The following is a 12,841-nucleotide window of genomic DNA, read 5'->3' as shown; positions in this document are numbered from 1 at the left end:
TTGTTGCACTTTGTGTAAGTTGATTGTTGAGGTGGTGTTGCAGGACGGGTGTTGCAGTGGAAAGGAGAAGTGAAGTTGGTAGAAACGCTGGGCAGGGAAAAGAAGGCAAGGCAAGTAATGGTTTAAGCATGCTGAAAGTCAAAGGATGAGAATGTGAGGCAAAAGGCTGGGCAACTTGGCAGATAGCAAGGAAATGTAGCACCCGGTGCAATGCCGAAACCCGGGATTGAACCAGGGACCTTTAGATCTTCAGTCTAACGCTCTCCCAACTGAGCTATTTCAGCTGCTGAAAAACCCAATTGAAGTGACGATCGTTCAAAACTGAGATGACGAGCAATTTCTTCAGCCAGAGTGTGGTCAATCTCTTGAACAATTGTCGCCAAAGCTGTGGAAACAAATCACTGGGTGTCTTTAAGCCACAAATAGATATCTTCTTGCTTAATCAGGGATCAGCGTTATGGGGTGAAGGCAGCAAAATGAGGATGAGACACATATCAGCCATCATTCAATGGCAGAGCACACTCCATGGACTGCATGGCCTCCTGAGGTGGTGTTGCAGGACGGGTGTTGCGATGTCTTTTGGTCTGATGCCAGATCCATGCCCAATATTCTCCCACAAATGTGCACTTCCCATCGCCTTTGATCAGGTTTCCGCCTTGCCCAAAGCACCAACAATCCCATAGCTAAACGTTGAATGGGACTCTTTTTCCTTGGCAGTTGTGATGGGTATTTGGATTGTTGCACTTTGTGTAAGTTGATTGTTGAGGTGGTGTTGCAGGGCTGGTGTTACAGTGGAAAGTAGAAGTGAAGTTGGTAGAAACGCTGAGCAGGGAAAAGAAGGCAAGGCAAGTAATGGTTTAAGCATGCTGAAAGTCAAAGGATGAGAATGTGAGGCAAAAGGCTGGGCAACTTGGCAGATAGCAAGGAAATGTAGCACCCGGTGCAATGCCGAAACCCGGGACCTTTAGATCTTCAGTCTAACGCTCTCCCAACTGAGCTATTTCGGCTGCTGAAAAACCCAATTGAAGTGACGATCGTTGAAAACTGAGATGACGAGCAATTTCTTCAGCCAGAGTGTGGTCAATCTCTTGAACAATTGTCGCCAAAGCTGTGGAAACAAATCACTGGGTGTCTTTAAGCCACAAATAGATATCTTCTTGCTTAATCAGGGATCAGCGTTATGGGGAGAAGGCAGCAAAATGAGGATGAGACACATATCAACCATCATTCAATGGCAGGGCACACTCCATGGACTGCATGGCCTAAATGTGTTGCGATGTCTTTGGTCTGATGCCAGATCCATGCCCAATATTCTCCCCCAAATGTGCACTTCCCATCGCCTTTGATCAGGTTTCCGCCTTGCCCAAAGCACCAACAATCCCATAGCTAAACGTTGAATGGGACTCTTTTTCCTTGGCAGTTGTGATGGGTATTTGGATTGTTGCACTTTGTGTAAGTTGATTGTTGAGGTGGTGTTGCAGGACGGGTGTTGCAGTGGAAAGGAGAAGTGAAGTTGGTAGAAACGCTGAGCAGGGAAAAGAAGGCAAGGCAAGTAATGGTTTAAGCATGCTGAAAGTCAAAGGATGAGAATGTGAGGCAAAAGGCTGGGCAACTTGGCAGATAGCAAGGAAATGTAGCACCCGGTGCAATGCCGAAACCCGGGATTGAACCAGGGACCTTTAGATCTTCAGTCTAACGCTCTCCCAACTGAGCTATTTCGGCTGCTGAAAAACCCAATTGAAGTGACGATCATTCAAAACTGAGATGACGAGCAATTTCTTCAGCCAGAGTGTGGTCAATCTCTTGAACAATTGTCGCCAAAGCTGTGGAAACAAATCACTGGGTGTCTTTAAGCCACAAATAGATATCTTCTTGCTTAATCAGGGATCAGCGTTATGGGGAGAAGGCAGCAAAATGAGGATGAGACACATATCAACCATCATTCAATGGCAGGGCACACTCCATGGACTGCATGGCCTAAATGTGTTGCGATGTCTTTTGGTCTGATGCCAGATCCATGCCCAATATTCTCCCCCAAATGTGCACTTCCCATCGCCTTTGATCAGGTTTCCACCTTGCCCAAAGCACCAACAATCCCATAGCTAAACGTTGAATGGGACTCTTTTTCCTTGGCAGTTGTGATGGGTATTTGGATTGTTGCACTTTGTGTAAGTTGATTGTTGAGGTGGTGTTGCAGGACGGGTGTTGCAGTGGAAAGGAGAAGTGAAGTTGGTAGAAACGCTGAGCAGGGAAAAGAAGGCAAGGCAAGTAATGGTTTAAGCATGCTGAAAGTCAAAGGATGAGAATGTGAGGCAAAAGGCTGGGCAACTTGGCAGATAGCAAGGAAATGTAGCACCCGGTGCAATGCCGAAACCCGGGATTGAACCAGGGACCTTTAGATCTTCAGTCTAACGCTCTCCCAACTGAGCTATTTCGGCTGCTGAAAAACCCAATTGAAGTGACGATCATTCAAAACTGAGATGACGAGCAATTTCTTCAGCCAGAGTGTGGTCAATCTCTTGAACAATTGTCGCCAAAGCTGTGGAAACAAATCACTGGGTGTCTTTAAGCCACAAATAGATATCTTCTTGCTTAATCAGGGATCAGCGTTATGGGGAGAAGGCAGCAAAATGAGGATGAGACACATATCAACCATCATTCAATGGCAGGGCACACTCCATGGACTGCATGGCCTAAATGTGTTGCGATGTCTTTTGGTCTGATGCCAGATCCATGCCCAATATTCTCCCCCAAATGTGCACTTCCCATCGCCTTTGATCAGGTTTCCACCTTGCCCAAAGCACCAACAATCCCATAGCTAAACGTTGAATGGGACTCTTTTTCCTTGGCAGTTGTGATGGGTATTTGGATTGTTGCACTTTGTGTAAGTTGATTGTTGAGGTGGTGTTGCAGGACGGGTGTTGCAGTGGAAAGGAGAAGTGAAGTTGGTAGAAACGCTGAGCAGGGAAAAGAAGGCAAGGCAAGTAATGGTTTAAGCATGCTGAAAGTCAAAGGATGAGAATGTGAGGCAAAAGGCTGGGCAACTTGGCAGATAGCAAGGAAATGTAGCACCCGGTGCAATGCCGAAACCCGGGACCTTTAGATCTTCAGTCTAACGCTCTCCCAACTGAGCTATTTCGGCTGCTGAAAAACCCAATTGAAGTGACGATCGTTGAAAACTGAGATGACGAGCAATTTCTTCAGCCAGAGTGTGGTCAATCTCTTGAACAATTGTCGCCAAAGCTGTGGAAACAAATCACTGGGTGTCTTTAAGCCACAAATAGATATCTTCTTGCTTAATCAGGGATCAGCGTTATGGGGAGAAGGCAGCAAAATGAGGATGAGACACATATCAACCATCATTCAATGGCAGGGCACACTCCATGGACTGCATGGCCTAAATGTGTTGCGATGTCTTTGGTCTGATGCCAGATCCATGCCCAATATTCTCCCCCAAATGTGCACTTCCCATCGCCTTTGATCAGGTTTCCGCCTTGCCCAAAGCACCAACAATCCCATAGCTAAACGTTGAATGGGACTCTTTTTCCTTGGCAGTTGTGATGGGTATTTGGATTGTTGCACTTTGTGTAAGTTGATTGTTGAGGTGGTGTTGCAGGACGGGTGTTGCAGTGGAAAGGAGAAGTGAAGTTGGTAGAAACGCTGAGCAGGGAAAAGAAGGCAAGGCAAGTAATGGTTTAAGCATGCTGAAAGTCAAAGGATGAGAATGTGAGGCAAAAGGCTGGGCAACTTGGCAGATAGCAAGGAAATGTAGCACCCGGTGCAATGCCGAAACCCGGGATTGAACCAGGGACCTTTAGATCTTCAGTCTAACGCTCTCCCAACTGAGCTATTTCGGCTGCTGAAAAACCCAATTGAAGTGACGATCGTTGAAAACTGAGATGACGAGCAATTTCTTCAGCCAGAGTGTGGTCAATCTCTTGAACAATTGTCGCCAAAGCTGTGGAAACAAATCACTGGGTGTCTTTAAGCCACAAATAGATATCTTCTTGCTTAATCAGGGATCAGCGTTATGGGGAGAAGGCAGCAAAATGAGGATGAGACACATATCAACCATCATTCAATGGCAGGGCACACTCCATGGACTGCATGGCCTAAATGTGTTGCGATGTCTTTTGGTCTGATGCCAGATCCATGCCCAATATTCTCCCCCAAATGTGCACTTCCCATCGCCTTTGATCAGGTTTCCGCCTTGCCCAAAGCACCAACAATCCCATAGCTAAACGTTGAATGGGACTCTTTTTCCTTGGCAGTTGTGATGGGTATTTGGATTGTTGCACTTTGTGTAAGTTGATTGTTGAGGTGGTGTTGCAGGACGGGTGTTGCAGTGGAAAGGAGAAGTGAAGTTGGTAGAAACGCTGAGCAGGGAAAAGAAGGCAAGGCAAGTAATGGTTTAAGCATGCTGAAAGTCAAAGGATGAGAATGTGAGGCAAAAGGCTGGGCAACTTGGCAGATAGCAAGGAAATGTAGCACCCGGTGCAATGCCGAAACCCGGGATTGAACCAGGGACCTTTAGATCTTCAGTCTAACGCTCTCCCAACTGAGCTATTTCGGCTGCTGAAAAACCCAATTGAAGTGACGATCGTTCAAAACTGAGATGACGAGCAATTTCTTCAGCCAGAGTGTGGTCAATCTCTTGAACAATTGTCGCCAAAGCTGTGGAAACAAATCACTGGGTGTCTTTAAGCCACAAATAGATATCTTCTTGCTTAATCAGGGATCAGCGTTATGGGGTGAAGGCAGCAAAATGAGGATGAGACACATATCAGCCATCATTCAATGGCAGAGCACACTCCATGGACTGCATGGCCTCCTGAGGTGGTGTTGCAGGACGGGTGTTGCGATGTCTTTTGGTCTGATGCCAGATCCATGCCCAATATTCTCCCACAAATGTGCACTTCCCATCGCCTTTGATCAGGTTTCCGCCTTGCCCAAAGCACCAACAATCCCATAGCTAAACGTTGAATGGGACTCTTTTTCCTTGGCAGTTGTGATGGGTATTTGGATTGTTGCACTTTGTGTAAGTTGATTGTTGAGGTGGTGTTGCAGGGCTGGTGTTACAGTGGAAAGTAGAAGTGAAGTTGGTAGAAACGCTGAGCAGGGAAAAGAAGGCAAGGCAAGTAATGGTTTAAGCATGCTGAAAGTCAAAGGATGAGAATGTGAGGCAAAAGGCTGGGCAACTTGGCAGATAGCAAGGAAATGTAGCACCCGGTGCAATGCCGAAACCCGGGACCTTTAGATCTTCAGTCTAACGCTCTCCCAACTGAGCTATTTCGGCTGCTGAAAAACCCAATTGAAGTGACGATCGTTGAAAACTGAGATGACGAGCAATTTCTTCAGCCAGAGTGTGGTCAATCTCTTGAACAATTGTCGCCAAAGCTGTGGAAACAAATCACTGGGTGTCTTTAAGCCACAAATAGATATCTTCTTGCTTAATCAGGGATCAGCGTTATGGGGAGAAGGCAGCAAAATGAGGATGAGACACATATCAACCATCATTCAATGGCAGGGCACACTCCATGGACTGCATGGCCTAAATGTGTTGCGATGTCTTTGGTCTGATGCCAGATCCATGCCCAATATTCTCCCCCAAATGTGCACTTCCCATCGCCTTTGATCAGGTTTCCGCCTTGCCCAAAGCACCAACAATCCCATAGCTAAACGTTGAATGGGACTCTTTTTCCTTGGCAGTTGTGATGGGTATTTGGATTGTTGCACTTTGTGTAAGTTGATTGTTGAGGTGGTGTTGCAGGACGGGTGTTGCAGTGGAAAGGAGAAGTGAAGTTGGTAGAAACGCTGAGCAGGGAAAAGAAGGCAAGGCAAGTAATGGTTTAAGCATGCTGAAAGTCAAAGGATGAGAATGTGAGGCAAAAGGCTGGGCAACTTGGCAGATAGCAAGGAAATGTAGCACCCGGTGCAATGCCGAAACCCGGGATTGAACCAGGGACCTTTAGATCTTCAGTCTAACGCTCTCCCAACTGAGCTATTTCAGCTGCTGAAAAACCCAATTGAAGTGACGATCGTTGAAAACTGAGATGACGAGCAATTTCTTCAGCCAGAGTGTGGTCAATCTCTTGAACAATTGTCGCCAAAGCTGTGGAAACAAATCACTGGGTGTCTTTAAGCCACAAATAGATATCTTCTTGCTTAATCAGGGATCAGCGTTATGGGGTGAAGGCAGCAAAATGAGGATGAGACACATATCAGCCATCATTCAATGGCAGAGCACACTCCATGGACTGCATGGCCTCCTGAGGTGGTGTTGCAGGACGGGTGTTGCGATGTCTTTTGGTCTGATGCCAGATCCATGCCCAATATTCTCCCCAAATGTGCACTTCCCACCGCCTACGATCAGGTTTCCGCCTTGCCCAAAGCACCAACAATCCCATAGCTAAACGTTGAATGGGACTCTTTTTCCTTGGCAGTTGTGATGGGTATTTGGATTGTTGCACTTTGTGTAAGTTGATCTTTGAGGTGGTGTTGCAGGACGGGTGTTGCAGTGGAAAGGAGAAGTGAAGTTGGTAGAAACGCTGAGCAGGGAAAAGAAGGCAAGGCAAGTAATAGTTTAAGCGTGCTGAAAGTCAAGGGATGAGAATGTGAGGCAAAAGGCTGGGCGACTTGGCAGATAGCAAGGAAATGTAGCACCCGGTGCAATGCCGAAACCCGGGATTGAACCAGGGACCTTTAGATCTTCAGTCTAACGCTCTCCCAACTGAGCTATTTCGGCTGCTGAAAAACCCAATTGAAGTGACGATCATTCAAAACTGAGATGACGAGCAATTTCTTCAGCCAGAGTGTGGTCAATCTCTTGAACAATTGTCGCCAAAGCTGTGGAAACAAATCACTGGGTGTCTTTAAGCCACAAATAGATATCTTCTTGCTTAATCAGGGATCAGCGTTATGGGGAGAAGGCAGCAAAATGAGGATGAGACACATATCAACCATCATTCAATGGCAGGGCACACTCCATGGACTGCATGGCCTAAATGTGTTGCGATGTCTTTTGGTCTGATGCCAGATCCATGCCCAATATTCTCCCACAAATGTGCACTTCCCATCGCCTTTGATCAGGTTTCCGCCTTGCCCAAAGCACCAACAATCCCATAGCTAAACGTTGAATGGGACTCTTTTTCCTTGGCAGTTGTGATGGGTATTTGGATTGTTGCACTTTGTGTAAGTTGATTGTTGAGGTGGTGTTGCAGGACGGGTGTTGCAGTGGAAAGGAGAAGTGAAGTTGGTAGAAACGCTGAGCAGGGAAAAGAAGGCAAGGCAAGTAATGGTTTAAGCATGCTGAAAGTCAAAGGATGAGAATGTGAGGCAAAAGGCTGGGCAACTTGGCAGATAGCAAGGAAATGTAGCACCCGGTGCAATGCCGAAACCCGGGATTGAACCAGGGACCTTTAGATCTTCAGTCTAACGCTCTCCCAACTGAGCTATTTCGGCTGCTGAAAAACCCAATTGAAGTGACGATCGTTCAAAACTGAGATGACGAGCAATTTCTTCAGCCAGAGTGTGGTCAATCTCTTGAACAATTGTCGCCAAAGCTGTGGAAACAAATCACTGGGTGTCTTTAAGCCACAAATAGATATCTTCTTGCTTAATCAGGGATCAGCGTTATGGGGTGAAGGCAGCAAAATGAGGATGAGACACATATCAGCCATCATTCAATGGCAGAGCACACTCCATGGACTGCATGGCCTCCTGAGGTGGTGTTGCAGGACGGGTGTTGCGATGTCTTTTGGTCTGATGCCAGATCCATGCCCAATATTCTCCCACAAATGTGCACTTCCCATCGCCTTTGATCAGGTTTCCGCCTTGCCCAAAGCACCAACAATCCCATAGCTAAACGTTGAATGGGACTCTTTTTCCTTGGCAGTTGTGATGGGTATTTGGATTGTTGCACTTTGTGTAAGTTGATTGTTGAGGTGGTGTTGCAGGGCTGGTGTTACAGTGGAAAGTAGAAGTGAAGTTGGTAGAAACGCTGAGCAGGGAAAAGAAGGCAAGGCAAGTAATGGTTTAAGCATGCTGAAAGTCAAAGGATGAGAATGTGAGGCAAAAGGCTGGGCAACTTGGCAGATAGCAAGGAAATGTAGCACCCGGTGCAATGCCGAAACCCGGGACCTTTAGATCTTCAGTCTAACGCTCTCCCAACTGAGCTATTTCGGCTGCTGAAAAACCCAATTGAAGTGACGATCGTTGAAAACTGAGATGACGAGCAATTTCTTCAGCCAGAGTGTGGTCAATCTCTTGAACAATTGTCGCCAAAGCTGTGGAAACAAATCACTGGGTGTCTTTAAGCCACAAATAGATATCTTCTTGCTTAATCAGGGATCAGCGTTATGGGGAGAAGGCAGCAAAATGAGGATGAGACACATATCAACCATCATTCAATGGCAGGGCACACTCCATGGACTGCATGGCCTAAATGTGTTGCGATGTCTTTGGTCTGATGCCAGATCCATGCCCAATATTCTCCCCCAAATGTGCACTTCCCATCGCCTTTGATCAGGTTTCCGCCTTGCCCAAAGCACCAACAATCCCATAGCTAAACGTTGAATGGGACTCTTTTTCCTTGGCAGTTGTGATGGGTATTTGGATTGTTGCACTTTGTGTAAGTTGATTGTTGAGGTGGTGTTGCAGGACGGGTGTTGCAGTGGAAAGGAGAAGTGAAGTTGGTAGAAACGCTGGGCAGGGAAAAGAAGGCAAGGCAAGTAATGGTTTAAGCATGCTGAAAGTCAAAGGATGAGAATGTGAGGCAAAAGGCTGGGCAACTTGGCAGATAGCAAGGAAATGTAGCACCCGGTGCAATGCCGAAACCCGGGATTGAACCAGGGACCTTTAGATCTTCAGTCTAACGCTCTCCCAACTGAGCTATTTCAGCTGCTGAAAAACCCAATTGAAGTGACGATCGTTCAAAACTGAGATGACGAGCAATTTCTTCAGCCAGAGTGTGGTCAATCTCTTGAACAATTGTCGCCAAAGCTGTGGAAACAAATCACTGGGTGTCTTTAAGCCACAAATAGATATCTTCTTGCTTAATCAGGGATCAGCGTTATGGGGTGAAGGCAGCAAAATGAGGATGAGACACATATCAGCCATCATTCAATGGCAGAGCACACTCCATGGACTGCATGGCCTCCTGAGGTGGTGTTGCAGGACGGGTGTTGCGATGTCTTTTGGTCTGATGCCAGATCCATGCCCAATATTCTCCCACAAATGTGCACTTCCCATCGCCTTTGATCAGGTTTCCGCCTTGCCCAAAGCACCAACAATCCCATAGCTAAACGTTGAATGGGACTCTTTTTCCTTGGCAGTTGTGATGGGTATTTGGATTGTTGCACTTTGTGTAAGTTGATTGTTGAGGTGGTGTTGCAGGGCTGGTGTTACAGTGGAAAGTAGAAGTGAAGTTGGTAGAAACGCTGAGCAGGGAAAAGAAGGCAAGGCAAGTAATGGTTTAAGCATGCTGAAAGTCAAAGGATGAGAATGTGAGGCAAAAGGCTGGGCAACTTGGCAGATAGCAAGGAAATGTAGCACCCGGTGCAATGCCGAAACCCGGGACCTTTAGATCTTCAGTCTAACGCTCTCCCAACTGAGCTATTTCGGCTGCTGAAAAACCCAATTGAAGTGACGATCGTTGAAAACTGAGATGACGAGCAATTTCTTCAGCCAGAGTGTGGTCAATCTCTTGAACAATTGTCGCCAAAGCTGTGGAAACAAATCACTGGGTGTCTTTAAGCCACAAATAGATATCTTCTTGCTTAATCAGGGATCAGCGTTATGGGGAGAAGGCAGCAAAATGAGGATGAGACACATATCAACCATCATTCAATGGCAGGGCACACTCCATGGACTGCATGGCCTAAATGTGTTGCGATGTCTTTTGGTCTGATGCCAGATCCATGCCCAATATTCTCCCCCAAATGTGCACTTCCCATCGCCTTTGATCAGGTTTCCGCCTTGCCCAAAGCACCAACAATCCCATAGCTAAACGTTGAATGGGACTCTTTTTCCTTGGCAGTTGTGATGGGTATTTGGATTGTTGCACTTTGTGTAAGTTGATTGTTGAGGTGGTGTTGCAGGACGGGTGTTGCAGTGGAAAGGAGAAGTGAAGTTGGTAGAAACGCTGAGCAGGGAAAAGAAGGCAAGGCAAGTAATGGTTTAAGCATGCTGAAAGTCAAAGGATGAGAATGTGAGGCAAAAGGCTGGGCAACTTGGCAGATAGCAAGGAAATGTAGCACCCGGTGCAATGCCGAAACCCGGGATTGAACCAGGGACCTTTAGATCTTCAGTCTAACGCTCTCCCAACTGAGCTATTTCGGCTGCTGAAAAACCCAATTGAAGTGACGATCGTTCAAAACTGAGATGACGAGCAATTTCTTCAGCCAGAGTGTGGTCAATCTCTTGAACAATTGTCGCCAAAGCTGTGGAAACAAATCACTGGGTGTCTTTAAGCCACAAATAGATATCTTCTTGCTTAATCAGGGATCAGCGTTATGGGGTGAAGGCAGCAAAATGAGGATGAGACACATATCAGCCATCATTCAATGGCAGAGCACACTCCATGGACTGCATGGCCTCCTGAGGTGGTGTTGCAGGACGGGTGTTGCGATGTCTTTTGGTCTGATGCCAGATCCATGCCCAATATTCTCCCACAAATGTGCACTTCCCATCGCCTTTGATCAGGTTTCCGCCTTGCCCAAAGCACCAACAATCCCATAGCTAAACGTTGAATGGGACTCTTTTTCCTTGGCAGTTGTGATGGGTATTTGGATTGTTGCACTTTGTGTAAGTTGATTGTTGAGGTGGTGTTGCAGGGCTGGTGTTACAGTGGAAAGTAGAAGTGAAGTTGGTAGAAACGCTGAGCAGGGAAAAGAAGGCAAGGCAAGTAATGGTTTAAGCATGCTGAAAGTCAAAGGATGAGAATGTGAGGCAAAAGGCTGGGCAACTTGGCAGATAGCAAGGAAATGTAGCACCCGGTGCAATGCCGAAACCCGGGACCTTTAGATCTTCAGTCTAACGCTCTCCCAACTGAGCTATTTCGGCTGCTGAAAAACCCAATTGAAGTGACGATCGTTGAAAACTGAGATGACGAGCAATTTCTTCAGCCAGAGTGTGGTCAATCTCTTGAACAATTGTCGCCAAAGCTGTGGAAACAAATCACTGGGTGTCTTTAAGCCACAAATAGATATCTTCTTGCTTAATCAGGGATCAGCGTTATGGGGAGAAGGCAGCAAAATGAGGATGAGACACATATCAACCATCATTCAATGGCAGGGCACACTCCATGGACTGCATGGCCTAAATGTGTTGCGATGTCTTTGGTCTGATGCCAGATCCATGCCCAATATTCTCCCCCAAATGTGCACTTCCCATCGCCTTTGATCAGGTTTCCGCCTTGCCCAAAGCACCAACAATCCCATAGCTAAACGTTGAATGGGACTCTTTTTCCTTGGCAGTTGTGATGGGTATTTGGATTGTTGCACTTTGTGTAAGTTGATTGTTGAGGTGGTGTTGCAGGACGGGTGTTGCAGTGGAAAGGAGAAGTGAAGTTGGTAGAAACGCTGAGCAGGGAAAAGAAGGCAAGGCAAGTAATGGTTTAAGCATGCTGAAAGTCAAAGGATGAGAATGTGAGGCAAAAGGCTGGGCAACTTGGCAGATAGCAAGGAAATGTAGCACCCGGTGCAATGCCGAAACCCGGGACCTTTAGATCTTCAGTCTAACGCTCTCCCAACTGAGCTATTTCGGCTGCTGAAAAACCCAATTGAAGTGACGATCGTTGAAAACTGAGATGACGAGCAATTTCTTCAGCCAGAGTGTGGTCAATCTCTTGAACAATTGTCGCCAAAGCTGTGGAAACAAATCACTGGGTGTCTTTAAGCCACAAATAGATATCTTCTTGCTTAATCAGGGATCAGCGTTATGGGGTGAAGGCAGCAAAATGAGGATGAGACACATATCAGCCATCATTCAATGGCAGAGCACACTCCATGGACTGCATGGCCTCCTGAGGTGGTGTTGCAGGACGGGTGTTGCGATGTCTTTTGGTCTGATGCCAGATCCATGCCCAATATTCTCCCACAAATGTGCACTTCCCATCGCCTTTGATCAGGTTTCCGCCTTGCCCAAAGCACCAACAATCCCATAGCTAAACGTTGAATGGGACTCTTTTTCCTTGGCAGTTGTGATGGGTATTTGGATTGTTGCACTTTGTGTAAGTTGATTGTTGAGGTGGTGTTGCAGGGCTGGTGTTACAGTGGAAAGTAGAAGTGAAGTTGGTAGAAACGCTGAGCAGGGAAAAGAAGGCAAGGCAAGTAATGGTTTAAGCATGCTGAAAGTCAAAGGATGAGAATGTGAGGCAAAAGGCTGGGCAACTTGGCAGATAGCAAGGAAATGTAGCACCCGGTGCAATGCCGAAACCCGGGACCTTTAGATCTTCAGTCTAACGCTCTCCCAACTGAGCTATTTCGGCTGCTGAAAAACCCAATTGAAGTGACGATCGTTGAAAACTGAGATGACGAGCAATTTCTTCAGCCAGAGTGTGGTCAATCTCTTGAACAATTGTCGCCAAAGCTGTGGAAACAAATCACTGGGTGTCTTTAAGCCACAAATAGATATCTTCTTGCTTAATCAGGGATCAGCGTTATGGGGAGAAGGCAGCAAAATGAGGATGAGACACATATCAACCATCATTCAATGGCAGGGCACACTCCATGGACTGCATGGCCTAAATGTGTTGCGATGTCTTTGGTCTGATGCCAGATCCATGCCCAATATTCTCCCCCAAATGTGCACTTCCCATCGCCTTTGATCAGGTTTCCGCCTT

The 12,841-nt window shown here is 46.7% G+C and overlaps 10 non-coding genes across 10 annotated transcripts; all 10 read right to left on the bottom strand.

The window, feature by feature from the left end:
- Positions 1–211: 211 nt before the first annotated feature.
- Positions 212–284, bottom strand: trnaf-gaa (transfer RNA phenylalanine (anticodon GAA)). Its single transcript has one exon. It is a non-coding gene; the product is annotated as a tRNA-Phe (tRNA).
- Positions 285–1,649: 1,365 nt separating this feature from the next.
- Positions 1,650–1,722, bottom strand: trnaf-gaa (transfer RNA phenylalanine (anticodon GAA)). The gene has a single exon. It is a non-coding gene; the product is annotated as a tRNA-Phe (tRNA).
- Positions 1,723–2,365: 643 nt separating this feature from the next.
- trnaf-gaa (transfer RNA phenylalanine (anticodon GAA)) lies at positions 2,366–2,438 on the bottom strand. Its single transcript has one exon. It is a non-coding gene; the product is annotated as a tRNA-Phe (tRNA).
- Positions 2,439–3,784: 1,346 nt separating this feature from the next.
- Positions 3,785–3,857, bottom strand: trnaf-gaa (transfer RNA phenylalanine (anticodon GAA)). Its single transcript has one exon. It is a non-coding gene; the product is annotated as a tRNA-Phe (tRNA).
- Positions 3,858–4,500: 643 nt separating this feature from the next.
- On the bottom strand, positions 4,501–4,573 carry trnaf-gaa (transfer RNA phenylalanine (anticodon GAA)). The gene has a single exon. It is a non-coding gene; the product is annotated as a tRNA-Phe (tRNA).
- A 1,365-nt stretch (positions 4,574–5,938) lies between these two features.
- trnaf-gaa (transfer RNA phenylalanine (anticodon GAA)) lies at positions 5,939–6,011 on the bottom strand. Its single transcript has one exon. It is a non-coding gene; the product is annotated as a tRNA-Phe (tRNA).
- A 661-nt stretch (positions 6,012–6,672) lies between these two features.
- Positions 6,673–6,745, bottom strand: trnaf-gaa (transfer RNA phenylalanine (anticodon GAA)). Its single transcript has one exon. It is a non-coding gene; the product is annotated as a tRNA-Phe (tRNA).
- A 643-nt stretch (positions 6,746–7,388) lies between these two features.
- trnaf-gaa (transfer RNA phenylalanine (anticodon GAA)) lies at positions 7,389–7,461 on the bottom strand. The gene has a single exon. It is a non-coding gene; the product is annotated as a tRNA-Phe (tRNA).
- Positions 7,462–8,826: 1,365 nt separating this feature from the next.
- Positions 8,827–8,899, bottom strand: trnaf-gaa (transfer RNA phenylalanine (anticodon GAA)). The gene has a single exon. It is a non-coding gene; the product is annotated as a tRNA-Phe (tRNA).
- Positions 8,900–10,265: 1,366 nt separating this feature from the next.
- Positions 10,266–10,338, bottom strand: trnaf-gaa (transfer RNA phenylalanine (anticodon GAA)). Its single transcript has one exon. It is a non-coding gene; the product is annotated as a tRNA-Phe (tRNA).
- Positions 10,339–12,841: the final 2,503 nt, after the last annotated feature.

The sequence above is a fragment of the Scyliorhinus torazame genome, chromosome 13 (genome assembly GCF_047496885.1).
Source record: "Scyliorhinus torazame isolate Kashiwa2021f chromosome 13, sScyTor2.1, whole genome shotgun sequence".
In the NCBI taxonomy this organism is placed as follows: domain Eukaryota; kingdom Metazoa; phylum Chordata; class Chondrichthyes; order Carcharhiniformes; family Scyliorhinidae; genus Scyliorhinus; species Scyliorhinus torazame.
This window is presented reverse-complemented; position numbering and strand designations above follow the sequence as displayed.